This window comes from Mus musculus, chromosome 10 (assembly GCF_000001635.26).
Source record: "Mus musculus strain C57BL/6J chromosome 10, GRCm38.p6 C57BL/6J".
In the NCBI taxonomy this organism is placed as follows: domain Eukaryota; kingdom Metazoa; phylum Chordata; class Mammalia; order Rodentia; family Muridae; genus Mus; species Mus musculus.
This window is the reverse complement of record NC_000076.6, coordinates 129302225-129318415: the sequence shown is the minus strand read 5'-3', so window position 1 is coordinate 129318415 and position 16191 is coordinate 129302225. Positions and strand designations below refer to the sequence as shown.

The following is a 16191-nucleotide window of genomic DNA, read 5'->3' as shown; positions in this document are numbered from 1 at the left end:
TTCTGTAGGTGCTAACAGAGAGGCCCAGGTTGAATGGTGACAGTGCATCAGAGATGTAAACACCAAGTTTTCTCAGGGAAACACACTGATCCTGAAAAGGCTCTGAAGTATCTGAGCCCTGGCACACACTTTTTCCATGAGAGAGCATCTGTCATTTAAAACACAGATGTGTTCCCGCTTTTTTGTGAGCTACAATACAGTAATGCATAGCATAAATCGCTGGTTTTGTGATGGGCAGTCGATTAATGAAGAAGAGTTGAGTTTCTGGCTATACTTAGCAATAAAGACTGTTACTATTACTTTATATATATATTCCAACTATAATAGAATAGAGACAAGAAACAAAAGAATCCTTGGAGCCCCATGTTTAAAAGTCACTTAGGAATCAAGATAATAATTTTTTGGCAATCAACTCCGCACAGGCAATAATAGGGGAAAGCCCAGGGGATGAAAACATTAGACACACTGTTGGTTCTGGACAGCAGGCCTTAAACAATACTATTTAAAGGTTTCCCTGAATTGTCCACAGTAATAAAACTGGTATAATATCACTGTATCCTTACAAAATAACTTGTGGACATTATGAAATTTTATAATAAAGGAAAGAAATGGCAAAAACAAGACAAAACAAAACAAAACCCCAAACCCAAAACCAAACCAAAACAACTCCCCCCCCCCAAAAAAAACAACAACAACAAAATACCAAGAGACAACATTCAACAATTAGGTGAGGAAATCTGAAAACTCTGTTAAATATCATTCTCTATGGCAGAATTTATGTTTTATTATCCTATTTGTAAAGACTGCTGTCAGTTTAGATACTTATTAGCGTTGCTTCTTTGCAATAGCACACTGCCTCAAGGTTTTATATGATCATCTTGGCACATGTGATCACTGGTGACCAAGGAAGCTTGAATTTTACTTAGAAGAGGGAATAAAATAGTCATAAGAGGCTGATGATGGTAGGAGGAAGCTGGGAGGGAGAGGGGATTATGAGAGGGAATGGAGGAGTTTCAAGATCAGGTGTTGGAGGGAAGAACAGGAGAGATGGCCAGATGACAATGAAAATGAATGAGAATCTGCCACTGACAGGTGTGAGAAGATAGGGGTGCCTCCAGGATGAGACATAGAACTGAGATAATATAGGCATCCAAGAATCAATGGAGGTGTTATTAACTGTGATTCACAGAATTGGGGATATGGAACCTGATAAAGGCCACCTCCTGTGGCCAAGCAAGAGCCTCAGTGGAGTGATAGAGGCACCAACCCACCCACAAAACTTTCAACCCAAAATTTATTCTGTGTACAAGAAATGCCGGCATGGGGGATGGAACCAAGACTGAGTGAATGACCAACCAAAAACTGGCCCAACATGAGACCCGTCCCATGGTCAAGCACCAATCCCTAATACTATTAGTGGAGACAGGAGTATGTTGTCCTCTGAGAGGCTCCACCCAGCAGCAGGCTCAGACATATACAGAAACCCACAGCCAAACAGTGGATAGAGCTTGGGACTCCTATGGAAGAATAGGAGGAAGGATTGCAGGCCCCAAACGGGATAGGAAATCCACAGGAAGACCAACAGAGTCAACTAACCTGGATGACTATTGGAGTTCTCAGAGCTTGAACCACCAAACAAAGAGCATACATGGGCTAGACCTAGGTCTCTGTGCTCAGATGTGCAGCTTGTCCTTCATGTGGGTCCCAAACAACTGGAATTGGGGCTGTCCCAAAAGCTGTTGCCTGTACATGGGATATGCTCTTCCAGCTGGGCTGCCTTGTCTGGCCTGAGTGGGAGAAGAAGCACCTAACACTTTAAGTGCCAGGGTGTGGGGATACTCAGGGAGAGCTCACTTGCTCAGAGGAAAAGCAGAGGGGTAATGGGGAAGGAGTGTGTGTGTGTGTGTGTGTGTGTATGTGTGTGTGTGTGACTGGGAGGAGGCAGTGAGTGGGATATAAAGTGAATAGGTTAAAAACAAAACAAAACAAAACAAGAAACAAAATCAAGTGCCGGGTGTGGTGGCACACACCTTTAATCCCAGCACTTGGGAGGCAGAGGCAGGTGGATTTCTGAGTTCTGAGGCCAGCCTGGCCTACAAAGTGAGTTCCAGGACAGCCAAGCATATACAGAGAAACCCTGTCTCGAAAAACAAACAAACAAACAAAAGAAAGAAACAAAATTAAATTTTAAAAAGTTTCCTTATTTTTGCAAATTGAATGAGAGTAAAATAAAATTTTTCTTGCCCTGCCCTATAAAAGGAAATACACAGCTATGTATCAGTGAAATAAAGCCTTTCAGTCATAGGAATAGTTATTACAGTAACCTGGACTGCAGGAAACCTTGACTCTGACCATAGTGGGCTCAATCTGGAAGGGAGAGAGGAGGTGGGTGTTGGAAGGGGAAACACCATGTTTCATTCCCCTATGGGCTAAGTGGATGTCTCAAAGGACTAAAAATCAAGAGGGATGAGAGATAGAAGATAGAGTACATCTCAGTATTTAATACAGACTACGTGTAATATTACAAGCAGGGACTTTTGGAGGGGAAATCAGGAAGGGGGGATAACATTTAAAATGTAAATAAGCCATCAACAAAAACTTAAAAGAAGAAATTGACATTGTACAGGTCCAAGACTGTTTCCTAACAGCAGTACACTGAATTGTTTTTGACTTGGAAAGGTAATTTCAACTTCTTCTCATCTGTAATATCAGTATGAATATGAATAAATCAATAACTTGTAGTGAATACAGAGTCATAATAATCATAACATCATTAAATACAAAATAAAGCCAGGACAGAGTTAGTCATTCTTTTCAGCATTATCAATGCCTTATATGAACTGGAGAGATGAATGGTTTTAGAATTAATTCAAGGTCTTTTTTATAAAAAACTTAATGATGTCGATAATCCACCCTCTTGTATGAAGGTGGGCCCCTAATATATATTTGGATTTTCAGTTATCTGCTTTACTATGTAACTCATATTAATCATTACCACAAAATATTTGAAGTTTCTTGAAGCTTCTACTTAAAACATTTCATTATGAAAAAAATTGTATTTCAATTTCGAGTACTTTCCTGGGATACCAAATAAAAAAAATGTGGAAAATTTTTGAGCATTTTATGCTTTACAAATTGTTTGTACATACATATAAAAAAGAGTAATCTTCCTAGATTAAAGAGTTAATACTGAAGTGTTCATCTTGCACACACTTTCAATGGCTTCTCTAATTGGAAAAACTAGATACAGAATACATTTCAAAATACAAGGTACACATAAAATATACATATATTAATTATGTCCCAGGCATCTCAACTAAGAAAAATTAGAAATGAGAACTTAAAATGTCGCAAAGAAATGAAAAATGTTTGATATATTAGATATATGATTTGAATGTTTTACAATGTGCGCATGTATTTAATATCACATTTGTACCAAAAAACATATGTAATACAATTCACCAATTAAAAGTAAAACAACAATATTTTAATATGTTTTCAGCAAATTTTTTTACAAGTATATGTGGAAATTATTGACATGATAGGTCCAAGTCCACACTTTTTTCTGAATAAGAGAGCCTGTCATGTTTTGATCTGTCCACCTCTCTCCTGTCTTGTTGCTTTCACCTTCGTTATCACTTAAGGGAACTGTGAGACAGGTGTCTGTGTGTCTTTAGATGCTCAGGTGTTAGAGATCTGTGAAGCAGGCATCTGTGAATCTTTAGATGAGTGGTCTGTAGTCCCAATAGAGCATACTCACTGAACAACTCTGTGGGCTGCATTTATCCTATGTAATAATACACAGAGAAGCCAGGCAGAAATGCATGTCTAATCTGTACTGAGTGTCTACTAAGGTGAGGAGGGGTGGAGTGTGTGATGTGGGGATGTGAAGTGCATATGCGCCCATGTATGGAAGTTGAAGGAAAATTCCTGGGGAATGTACTCACTGTGGTTTCTGGAAACCAAACTCAAGTGCTCACCCTGGCATGGAAAGGGTTTTTAATCACTAAATCACCTGGACTTCTCTCAAAGTAAGTTCTTTAAGGCCTTCTTAGCTATCTATTATGCTCACTTTACAATGTATAGAGTTATTTAGCACCCTTTAGAATTTGTAACATGCTTGCACCTCTGTCTTCTTTCAGCTAATGTATTTTTATTAATTTTTTATATTTTGAAATTATAATTCCAGCTCTGTCCTCTTTTCCTCCTTCCAGGCCTTCTCATATATCCATGCTCTCCTTCAAATTCACATCTTCTTTTTTACATTAAATGTTGGTATATTTGTATTTTTTTTCCAGCATGATGATGTTCTCTTGATGCTGTGAGCCTGGTTGAAATGAGACACAGAGTAGGCCTCTGGTCTGGCTTTAACGACTGATGGTCTCCGGACATTCTACCTCTTTAACTACACTGAATGCTGGTGATAACTTCTAAACAGTTCTTTTTTTTAAATATATTTTCTTTATTAGGTATTTTCCTCATTTACATTTCCAATGCTATCCCAAAAGTCCCCCATACTCTCCCCTCCACTGCCCTACCCACCCACTCCCACCTTTTGGCCCTGGTGTTCCCCTGTACTGGGGCATATAAAGTTTGCAAGTCCAATGGGCCTCTCTTCTTGCTCATTTTGAGGGTTAAAAGCCTCTGGCTTAGGTGACTAACACCTGCAGCCTAACAGAGGTGTGGGGTGGGGATTGAGCAATGTAGCCTTTGTTCTATCTCAAATATGTGCAGCTCTAACTTTCAGCCATCTAGTTGCAGGAAGAAAAAGGAACACTTTGAAAAGTGAATTTAGTGTTTATTTCTAAGTTGTAAAAAGTTCCCTATGAAAGCTCTTTAGGATAAAGGGGGAAAGTGGAAAGATCCTAAGTAGGCCAAGGATATTCCCACGCTCCTCTCTTTGTCCTCAGCATTTTGACATCTTTCAGAATACATGATCACATGTTAAAAACGTCATCACAAGTTTACACATAAAATCAAATCATAAACTGAAATCAAAGTTCACAACAGAATGTTTACATGAATATTCATTAGGAGTAATTATCTAGCTAAACTTAATCACCTGTCATAGCTCCACAGGTTCATCAAGAGTTGAAAACCATAACTAAGTTATTAGTGAAGTTTTGTATAGATAAACCCAGTCAATATTTTATCTTCTGTCCTAGCACCTATAATAAATCGTTAGTTCCCTTTTTATGAACTTTGTTAATGGTTTTACAACCTTTTGGAATGTGCTCTGGACAGTAGAAAGTCTGCTTACTATCAGAAGCAATTAACTAGTGACACATGGGAGACTGACAGAGTTCTCATTGCAGTTTTGACTATCAGAAGAGACCTTATAGCAGTTATACTATAAGAGAGAATAATAAATACTGATACAATTTTAGGAATTCCTATAGGATCATCATAAAGAATTGAGAAGTCATCTATTTGTTTATATAGCATCACTACAAGGCAGTACATCTTAGGAAATATGCAGAGATCTGCTCAGAAGGGTGGGCTAATACCTAATGATTGTTATATATGTTTAATAGTAACAAGAACAGCATATTAATAGCAGGAATCTTTCCTAAAGTGATTTTTACCCTGGGCCTTGTTTATGGGAGCAAATCTGTTGTGGATTATTTTAACCCAAGGCAGACCATCTCAGGAAGATCATGTTAGTTGTTAGTTTGTCCTATGATAGCTCCTGACATCTTGAAAGATTGTTTTTCTTGAAATTCCACAAAAGTCACCCATCTGCCCCACAATATGTTTGAGACATTTAATATACTGATAATTTATAGCATCACATAACAATATTTGGTGTGTGTGTACAGTCAAATAACAAATCACACAGAAAATTGCTACTATACAATATTTATTTTATTCAATGTAATGATTTCTGGAAATGGAAACGAAATAAATAAAAGCATATACTCATAGAGATACTTTTAGAAAGAAATTGGAGGAAGTTAGTTATTGCAGAGTGCAACCTTTCATGGGAAAGTAGAGTGTAAGGTGGAATGGAGTTACAGTATTCTTCGGAAAACACATTCTCTGTATGAAATAACTGCTGACATAGGAAAGCAATCATAAAAATATATGGACTAGAGTTTCATTTTTATTGTATGGTTGCAGTTTATAACTGCATCTCTCTCCTCCTTTTTCCTCTTTCCAAGCTTTTTCATATACCCATCTTCGTTCTCTTTCAAATTCACATCTTTTTTACATTAATTGTTATATTTGTATTCTTTTAAAACCTCAGCATGATCTTGTTCTCTTGAAAGATTTTTTTCCTTGAAATTCTACTAGTAACCCATCTGTTTTAAAATTTGTGTTTTGAAAAGCCCAAAGTCTTTTGTAATACATCCCAGAAGACTTCTTTCACCTGCTGGTTTCTTAGTGTATAAATGAAGGGGTTCAGGAGAGGGGCGATTGAAGTATACAGCAGAGCTACACCTTTAGACACAGACACTCTCTCCCTTGCAGATGGTTTAATATACATGAAGATACAACTTCCATATGTTATGGAGACAACAAACATGTGGGATGTGCAGGTGGAGAAGGCTTTGGTTCTTTGCTGTGCAGAAGGGAAACTCATAATAGTCTTAATGATGAAAGAGTAAGAGAGACTCACTAGTACCAGTGTGACTACAAGTGTCACCACTGCTAAGACAAAGGACATCATTTCTAGAACATGAGTGTCTGTGCAGGAGATCTGTAAAATAGGAGAAGTTTCACACATGAAATGATCAATTATCCTGGAATCACAGAAATCCAGCTTCAAACCCATGGCCAATGGGGGAAAGATGATCAAGAATCCAGTCACCCAGGAGCTGAGGACGAGTTGGTGGCACACTTTGCTGTTCATGATGATAGGGTAGTGCAGTGGTCTGCAGATGGCAACATAGCGGTCATAGGACATGGCAGCCAGGAGATAAAATTCTGTGACTCCCAGCAAAAGAATGAAAAACAACTGAGCTGCACAATTATTATAAGTAATAGTTTTGTCTCCAGTCACAATGGTCGTCAAGAATCTGGGAATACACACTGTTGTGAACATGATTTCCAAAAAGGAGAAATTACGGAGAAAGAAATACATTGGAGTTTTGAGGCGAGGGTCCAGCAGGGTGAGAAGCACAATGATTAAGTTCCCCACCAGGCTCATCACATAATTGAGAAAGAGAAACAGAAAAACTACAATTTGTAATTGTGGGTCATCTGTCAATCCCAAAAGAATAAGTCAAATTCCATTGACTGATTTTTCATTCTCACATGTAAGCCTTAGCAAACAAACATAGGAAACTAAAAACAAAATATTTTATGTGCATTAGAATTGTTTTCTTTTGTTATTTATTTACATCCCAAATGCTGTCCCACTTCTGAGCCCCAGAAATTTTGGGCTAGAAAACATTTGAAAATTGATTTTATGGTATTGTCTCTTTGTGGAATATATCTCAAAGTCAGTTTTCAAATGTTTTCTAGCCTGAAATTTTAGCGGATGCTGAATTATATGCCATAGGTTGATTATAAACTTGTCCTAGTCTGGTTTTTCTCAACATTCTTCTCATAATCTGTCCCTGTCCCCATGTGCCCCCTCCAAAAACAGAATAACATTTTTCATTAATTTGCAAATGTAAATTAACACATTCACTTCCAAATGGCCTCTACTGTCATGCAGGCTTGGAGCTTCTAATACCTTTCTTGAGACTCTGAAGTAGCCTGGACTACTGTGCCACTGGTTCTTGCTTTTTTTGTGGACTTATTTTTTTTTCCTTTTTGGAAATTATCGTTTAATTGCAGCATTTCCTCCTTACCTTCCCTCTCTCTCAACTTTTCCATGTCCTCCGTTTTCTTGCTCTCTTTCAGATTCATAGCCCTTTCCCCCTTAAATGCATGAATTTGCATGTGTTCCTAAACTCATAAGTACAACCTGCTCAGTTCATATAGTGTTACTTCTGTATGGTTTCATGGCTGACACTTTGGTGTTAAGTAGCCAGTTGGTGCTCTCTTCCCTTTAAACCAGTTTACTAGCGTTCCTTCTTTCCTATGTTTATTACTTTTTCATTTACCTTATTAATATTCTTTTCATTTCCATATGCTATTTTATAAACCAGTCTGGGGGGAAAACCCAAAACTGTACAAACAATAGAATTTACAAAAATCAGTATTAGGGAATAATTTTAAGATTGATTTCTTAAGATGCTCAGGTTTTATTTACTAAGTAATTAGAAGCTTACTTCAAGTGAACATATTTACTATTTTCCTATCATTCATAATGCTCATATTTAAAAAATTGGCTGGATATTAGTCATTTCTGAATGATTTAGGTTTAGCAGGCTTAGAATGATGGTTTCACAAAAAACACAAGAATTGCTTATTGTACCATTTTCATATCACTTTATAATCCAATCAAAGGGAAACCAATGTCGATGTAAAAGTACAAATATAAAAAAAATAATTAGTTGAAACTCTTAAAATATCTACCACTTAGAACACTTTATAAAATAAAAATTCAATTTCCTAAACACAATTGTCTTAATTGGATTTACTGTGCATTTGCCTTAGTTTCACATTATAAAATTAATGTAAAATCAGCATGGAAATTTCACATTAAAACTTTCACATTATAAAATTAATTTAAAATCAAAATGAACTCACATGTTTGTGTCAATTAACCATTCTGTTTTGTTAAAGATAATTTCAATTGCTTGTGTGATCATTTTCTTTATCATTGAATAGAAATATTCATTACTGTTTTTGTAAGAAAAATCATAATACTTCGTATCCTTCAGAAAATAATTCTCGCATTCCTTCAAATTCACATTTACTATGGAATCTGGAGATTATGATGATAATTTTAACATATGCCATATGATAGGCTAAATTTTATATAATTCAGTTCTTAGCATTGAGATCACTGTCACTCCAATCCTCCAATTCGATGTCATTCTTAAAGATGAAGTAAAAATCAGGATTAAAGAGAAGAATATGAACTCATTGCCAAAATACACCCAAGTCTTAGATCAAAGAGATCCTTCATAGCCAGCTGTTCACTTATAAATGCTCTAGTTCCACTGCTTACTACTTCCAGGGGGATCCAATGGAAATTTCTGTGGCAGACTCTTCTCTGGGGATCACTGCTACAAATTACTCATTACTTGTAATAAAAGGTATCACCATGTGTATCAAAGCTTTAGAAAAAGCGTCCCAGAGGAGTGTCACAAATGACTTAGAAAAGTCAGAAAAGTACTTATCAGAAGCAGCAACAGTTCACTCTAGTTACTATCTATATATTTTCAAAATCAGCCCCCTGTTGGGTTTTAGGTTTATAAACAGAGTCTAAGCATCCATAGACTCTTTTAATTCTGTTGAGTTTTTTTTTGTTTTGTTTTCTCATTTACTTTGATATAATCTTATTTTTGTTTTTGTTCCTGTATCATCTTTTCTTTTCTTTTCTTTTCTTTTCTTTTCTCTTCTCTTCTCTTCTCTTCTCTTCTCTTCTCTTCTCTTCTTTTCTCTTTTCTTTTCCTTTCTGTCTCTTTCTTTCTTTCTTTCTTTCTTTCTTTCTTTCTTTCTTTTTTTCTTCGAGACAGGGTTTCTCTGTATAGCCCTCGCTGTCCTGGAACTCACTTGGTAGACCAGGCTGGCCTCAAACTCAGAAATCCACCTGCCTCTACCTCCCGAGAGGATTAAAGGCATGTGTGTCACCATGCCTGGCTTCTTTCTTTCTTTTTATTATTCATATTCTTTCTTTTATTAGATATTTTCTTCATTTACATTTCAAATGCTGTCCCCAAAGCCCCCTATACCCTCCCCCTGCCCTGCTCCCCAACCCACCCACTCCCACCCCCTGGCCCTGACATCCCCCTGTACTGGGGCATATGATCTTCTCAAGACCAAGGGCCTCTCCTTCCATTGATGGCCAACTAGGCCATCTTCTGCTACATAAGCAACTAGAGACACAGTTCTGCAGGATACTGGTAGTTCATATTGTTGTTCCTCCTATAGGGTTACAGACCCCTTTAGCTCCTTGGGTACATTCCTTAGTTCCTCCATTGGGAGCCCTGTGTTCCATCCAATAGATGACTGTGAGCATCTACTTCTGTATTTGCCAGGCACTGGCACAGCCTCAGAAGCAATAGCTATACCAGGGTCCTGTCTGCAAAATCTTTCTCAAATATGCAATAGTGTCTGGGTTTGGTGGTCGTTTATGTGATGGAATCCAGGTGGGGCAGTCCCTGGAAGGTCCTTCCTTCCATCTCAGATCTGAACTTTGTCTCTGTAATTCCTTCCATGGGTATTTTGTTCCCCATTCTAAGAAGAAATGAAGTATCCACACTTTGGTCTTCCTCCTTCTTGAGTTTCATGTGTTTTGCAAATTGTATCTTGGGTATTCTATGTTTCTGGGCTAATATCCACTTATCAGTGAGTGCATATCATGTGTGTTGTTTTGTGATAGGGTTACCTCACTTAGGATGCTAAACTCCAGATCCATCCATTTGCCTAAGAATTTCATGAATTCATTGTTTTTAATTCCTGAGTAGTACTCCAATGTGTAAATGTACCACATTTTCTGTATTCATTCCTCTGTTGAGGGACATTTGGGTTCTTTCCAGATTCTGGCTATAGAACTCCAAATAGACTGTGTCAATTTTTTCAAATTATCATTAAGAACAATGTCACTGGGGCTAGAAAGATGGCTCTATGGTCAAGAGTACTGGCTCTTCTTCCAGAGGCCCTGGATTTGAATCTTAACACCCATATGATATTACAATAATATGCAACTTCCATCCCAAAAAGTGCAACACCCTCTTCTGGTCTCTACAAGCATTGTAAACATGTGGTATACAGACATACATGTAAGGAAACTATCCATACATGGAAAACAAAAGAAAAAATTTAAATAAAAAAGATCAGTGGCAAATTGAAAACCATAACTGATACCACTTTCATTGTCAAGTTAGGCCTCAGGGAAGAAATCACTACTATGGTTCTGCTAAATGAGCATAGCAGCAGATTTGCTCCTAGTAAAATCATAATAACCATAGACTAGTGAATCGATAAATTCTCATCAAAGAAACTGCATTTTGGAAGAAATAATGATCAGCACAGACCCACAACTGGCCAAGGTGCAGATAACTGCTAAATGATTATTTTTGGACAGAAAATCTGTATGACATACTATCCTTCCAAGGCTCAGAGATCACTGTAGAAGATAGGGAGGAAAGATCGTAAGAGCCAGAGGCATTGGCTGACTACAAAGAAACAATATAAAGATATGGTTCCTGGTGTATTGGTGACCCCAGAGAGGATCTCATACAATCAAGTGCATTTTCAGTACAAAAATAAAAAAGAGGACACAAAGATGCAGTATGTGTGTGTATGTGTGTACATATGTGTATGCATACACATGTGCTCATGTGTATATATGTATGTGTACATGTGCATGTATGCATATGTGTGTTTCTGTATGTGTGTATGTGCATGCATGTGTGTGCATGGGTGTGCATGTGTGTGTATATGTGTGTATATGTATGTGTATATATATGCACACATGTATGAGGGTACGTGTGTGTATGTGTATTCATGTGTGTATGTATATATATGCATGCATGGGTGTGCATGCATGTGTGTATGTATGTGTGTGCTTTTGCACATATGTGCATATGTATGCGTATACATGTGTGCATAAGTGTGTATGTATGTATGAATGTGTGTATATGTATGTGCATGTGTGTGTGTGTGTGTGTGTAAGATGGCATTCTTTGCAGAATTATAAACAAACAAGCACATACACCAAATTGAAATAATAAAATACTCCAAATTAGGTTAGAGTATGGACTCTAGTCCTCCTCAGTTGTTCTACAAAGTCACAATTATATATATATATATATATATATATATATATATATATATATGCACACACATATACATATATACACACACACACATATATACATATATACTTATGTGTCATTTTTCTTGACACATATGCAATATATACACTATAGTTATGCACTGTGTATATATAAGTGCATATATATATATATATATATATATATATATATACATATATATATATATATATATGCAATTGCATTTAGGATTATACTAAGCATAATATGAACATTCATCCAGGATTCTAGTGCATAGTGTTGCATCTTTTGTTGAAAAAAGGAAATGTATTTTGTGTACACCTATGGTTTTACACATGTGAATATAATTACACAAAATATCCTATGCACACAGGATTTCCAGGCTAGGACTATACACATCATACAAACTGTTTCTGTACCTGCTGCACTATTCTGGTTAAAATATACTGTTCTCCAAACCTGGATTGATTTTAAAAAGAATGATTTACCAGCCATGGGTAGTCTGCAGTTCCCTTGCTGTAACTGAAACTGAGAGGACTTCTTGACTTAAAGGCCACCTTCACATCTACTTTCCCACAGATGGTTCATATTTGAAAAGAAAAGTAAACTAGAACATAAGTGGAAAAACCATGGAACATGGGACATGCAGCTGAAGGAAGACTCTCTTGGGAAATGGTAGGTAGTATGGGACTAGAGGATAATGGGGGAGTAAATTGAGAATTGTAGGGGCATGAATGAGAATCAAGAATAATCTCACACACACACAAACACACACACACACACACACACACACACACACACACACATGAAACTTCCATGATGAAACCCATCATTTGTGTAATAAGAGAAAAAATGTAAAAGTTTCTGATTAATGTCCAGAAAAATACTTATATTAAAATAAGACAAAAGCAATTAATGAACAAAGAATATAAATAATAAAATACACTCAATCTCTCTCTCTTTTGTAAAATAGATTGCCTTTGAGGGATTTTGATATTCAAATCATGATTCTAAAAAATTATTGCTTCTGAGTTTCTATGCCCAGGTAGTCACGTCACTTTCAAAAAACACTTTTTATAAGTTTCTTGTGAGCATAACGTCATGCACCCCAATCACACTCACCGCCCCCTCCCCTTGCACCCACTATCGACCCCGCCAACCTTCTCCCAAACCAAAGAAAACAAAATCTCATGGAAGCTGTAGTGTGTCACTCTGTGTCTCATGGTATACCCTTTCGTCTATAAATTTTTGCTTGCAAATATTCATTGCAGTGACTGGTTGATCTGGTATGAGGTCTCTGGCTTTTGCTATTCTATCAATAATGGGACCTCACTGAAACTTCTCTCAGACACCCTGTCATGTGTCTTGTGTCATGGAGATCCTGCAGTTTAGATCTGTAGACTCGGCTTCTTCATATACTCCAGCAGTTCACCAATGGAGTAGATGTTTGTTGGGCCAACTCAAAGTCCTGGTTCTGGGCCTGAGAGGTATCTGAGCTGGTCAGCTCACTGACTTTCTTATTCCCATACCTTCAGGAGAGCTCACCCACAACTTTACCATCTGGGCCAGTGCTACCTTGTTGCCCAAGCAAAGGGCAGGGCCCTCTCTCCCAAGCACTGCAGATGGTGAGGAACATGGACAATTTTCCTACTCTCATGACACTGGGTGATGTGTTTATAAAAAAATAAAGAGAGAAGGGATATGTTCTATGGAGGTGTGGTGAGGTATAGGGGAAGGGGGTGCCTCAGCAAGCCCATGCCAAGTCATCCCTTCCTCCCTGAGGTACCAGCCTCAGAGAAGGCATAGAAAGGTAGAGAAAGAGAGAGAGAGAGAGAGTAGAGAAGTAGAGGAATAAAGGCTGGCCTTGAGCACATGGAGAGAGATGGGGGTTGGGGGGGGGAGCGAATGGGGAGAGAGCAGGGAAGGGACAGAGCAGGAGCAAGAAGGGAAGAGCAAGAGGGCAAGAGAGCAAGAGAACAAGAGTAGGAGAGGGAGGAGGGGGCAAGAATCCCCTTTAATAGTGGGTCAGGCCTACCTGGCTGTTGCCAGGTAACTGTGGGGTGGAGTTTAGACACTTGGGCCAATTCTACTGCCTGCTATAAATGGTAAAGGATGAAGAAGAGGAGTGTGACTGCCCAACAGAAAAGAGGCAGGACCAGTTCTCCCACACTCACACCCTTACAGAGTTCTGACCCACTACCTAGCCATCAGGGTCAGTTCTATTGTACTGCCCATGTGAGTTTAGGGCCTTGCTCTCCAGAGTGCTGGAGTCGGTGAGTGACAGGGACAGATCTCCTGCTTTCATGAACGCTTCAGGCCAACTAGTCTGCCCACCATTGGTGGTGAGGGCAAAAGAGAGGGGAAGGGAAGCTCTCATTCATGCCACTGCTTAGCAGACAGGGAGGCCAGCTCTCCTATATTCAGAAACACAGGATGGCTCACCCACAACTTTCACATCAAAGGCCAGCTCTACTGTGCTTCCAAGGTGGGGTGCAGGGTCAGCTCTTCTGCTCTGATAACCCCAGGGCCAGCTCTTTTTCCTGCTGTAGGTAGCAATGGGCAAGAGGGGCAGGACGGTATCTCTCCCTCATTGACACCACTGCCCAGATGAGTGGTAGGACCAGCTCTCCCACACTCATATCCTCAGGGGTTGGCTTACCTGCAACTCCTGCACTATGCTCCCAGGGGCTCTCCTGAGTACCGCAGCTGGCTAGGGCAGGACCATGATGCCCAGGTGAGGGTTGTGGCCAGTTACGCATAGCCCCCCAGACATCAACATGCCCCTAGGTGGCAACCCAGACCAGACACATTCGCCTGACCTTTGGTGGTAACAGAACCCTGTTGCTTCAGGGCCAGGGATCCAGATGTGGCAGCATAGGCCAGGACCCCACCATGATCCCAGGTTCCAGGCTGGTCTCCAGTTGAGCTGAGGTCTTAACCCCGGGAATGGTGATAATTCACCTTCATGACATGGTAGGCCTTCCCTCATGCTCCTGGAACTCTGGATCCTGCCTAAGTTACCACCCCCCACAGCCCCCAGAAGAGAAGCATGATCAATAGTCATGTAGGCAATGGCCCAAGCTTCTGATCTTCAGGCTAAACTCCTCCCCAGTTACCTAGCAACAGAGAAGACCATAAAAAGGGCTGTTCAGCCCCACCTCGCTCTCTTACCTCTTACTTCTCACTCTATTACTTCTTACCCCTCACTGTCACCCTCTCTCTCTCCTCTCTTTGTCTTCTCTCCTCTTTCCTCTCTCTTTGTCTTCTCCTCTCCTCTCTCCTCTCTCTTACTCTCTTTCTCTCTAGCCTTTCCTCTCTCTCTCTCTCTCTCTCTCTCTCTCTCTCTCTCTCTCTCTCTGTCTGTCTGTCTCTGTCTCTCTCTCTTTTCTACCTTCTCTCTTTCCTCCTGCCTTTCTATAATAAAACTCTAAAACCATAGAGAGTCTCTGCTCATCAAGGCTGAGCGCACTCTCGCAGGTGTTGGGAGCCTCTTCCCTCAACCCTCTCTCCTATAACCCTGGTGGCTTTAGCAAAGTCACTCCAGGGATCCCCAGGTAGGACTGCCCCTTGGCCACCCCCTGAAGAATGAGTCAGAGTCTGGAATGCCGACCCAGGGATGAGTGGAAGGTAGTTAGCAGCCCTCCCATGCCTGACAGACCAGAGAATAGGGAAAACTCTGGTGGGCTGAGGGGCTCTCCCCCCACCCTCGTCTCAAGGGCCCCCTTTTAGTTCCCACACCAGGTGGCATAACTTCCTGCTCACACCAGGGTGCTCCTTACTACTCTAAAGTCTCCAGTTCTGCCTGTCTTCACAGTGCCCATAACCTTCTGTTTTTGGGGGGTTTTTTTTGGTTTTTTCCATTTCTCCATCACTTACTTTCTCCTCTTAGCAGTCCATGGGGTCTTTGAGTGTCTGGGGTTATTCATCTCAGGAGTGTTCTCAGGATTGCTATGTACTGCTCAAGCATTATGGCACCTGGCAGGAGCCGTATTTGGCATGGTCTGGCCCTGCCCCCAACTCGGTCTTCTTAGTTGCCAACTGGTGGTCTCTCTCAGACTAGTCTCCTGCCCAGGCCCCATGGCACCAGTCTGGTGGTCATCTCAGGCTCCCTCCTCACCTTGCCTGCCCAAATGATCCCATGTGAGGGTTCTTCTGTCTTGGGCTCACTTCCATCTGGAGCTCTCAGTCTCAGGTGGGATTCTTCTAGTCTGCAGCTTGCTCCTAGTCCTGGGAGCTGATGAGGCCTGACTGGTGGTCATCTCAGGCTACCCCTCTGTCTGAGCCCCCTAGTGCTGGACTGGTAGTTGTCTCAGGCTCACTTTTTTTTTGG

At 39.9% G+C, this 16191-nt stretch overlaps 1 pseudogene; it reads right to left on the bottom strand.

The window, feature by feature from the left end:
- On the bottom strand, window positions 6308-7251 carry Olfr779 (olfactory receptor 779; annotated as a pseudogene).